Raw genomic sequence first — 1,042 nt, 5'->3', positions numbered from 1 at the left:
CTGCAGCACTTGTTCAGTCCTTTCCCCGCTCTGTGAGCTGGCAGGCAGTGGTGCTGCTTGTCAGCAGGTTTTGTCTCCATGCAGCCTGGCCGGGAATGCTGGCGGGAGCCGTTGGTTCTGCCGGCTGGGTGCCAAGTCTTGCCGGAGGAGGAGAAGGGACCAGGCTCCCCCCGGGGCTCCCAGCACACAGCCCCAGTGCTGCAGCCCTCGGGCTGCCAGGTCCCAGCAAGGGCAGGTGCAGAGCTCCCCGGATGCTCCTTGCCCCCCCCAGCCAGAAAGGAGCAAGGAGGGAAGGACGGCGGGGGTGGCCACCCCCCTGGACGGGCCCAGACCCTCCAGGGATGAGAGACAAGGCCCCAGGCATCCAGGGCAGCAAGGACAGGGTCAGTCATCACAACAAATAATTAATGTTGAATCCACAAAAGTCACCCAGGAGATTAAATAGTTATTTTAATGAATACCCCATCATTTATGTTGCAGCCAATTGGTACAGTAGTCCGGTGGGTTTTTAAAGTGTAATAGCCACGTGCATTTACCTTCTTGACATCAATCGACACCCCATAGCAGTGTGCAAGCATGGGGCCATGCTTGCTGTGTGCATCGTGGGCACACTGGCTTTCCTGAAATCTCCCTGAATAGACTCAAACAGCGCTGGCAATCCTCTTCCAACTGCTTGCAGCTCAGCAGGGACCCTCATCTTGTCCCACGTGGGTTTGGAAATGCATAGACATTAGGCCCCAGCCTGGCCTTTCTGCTCCTGGTTTTCTTTAACAGGAGAGACTTTGGTAGGGCAACTGGTGGCCACCACCACCTGGATTTGCATTGCTGCATAAGCAACAGCCAACAAGGAAAACAGAACAGGGTTTTTAAAGTGCAGCAAACTTAGGTATTTTGCCTTGGGTGCTCTGCAAAATCCATGGTTTCCAACATAAATTCATAGATTCATAGATTCATAGATTAAGGGTTGGAAGGGACCTAGTAGATCTTCTAGCCTGACCCCCCGCCAGGGCGGGAGAACAACAAAAAACCCCAAAAAGAGAAA

The sequence above is a fragment of the Gavialis gangeticus genome, unplaced genomic scaffold (assembly GCF_001723915.1).
Source record: "Gavialis gangeticus isolate Ggan-Ray unplaced genomic scaffold, GavGan_comp1, whole genome shotgun sequence".
NCBI lineage: Eukaryota > Metazoa > Chordata > Crocodylia > Gavialidae > Gavialis > Gavialis gangeticus.
The sequence above is the reverse complement of the archived record's forward strand: the minus strand, read 5'-3'. Positions refer to the sequence as shown.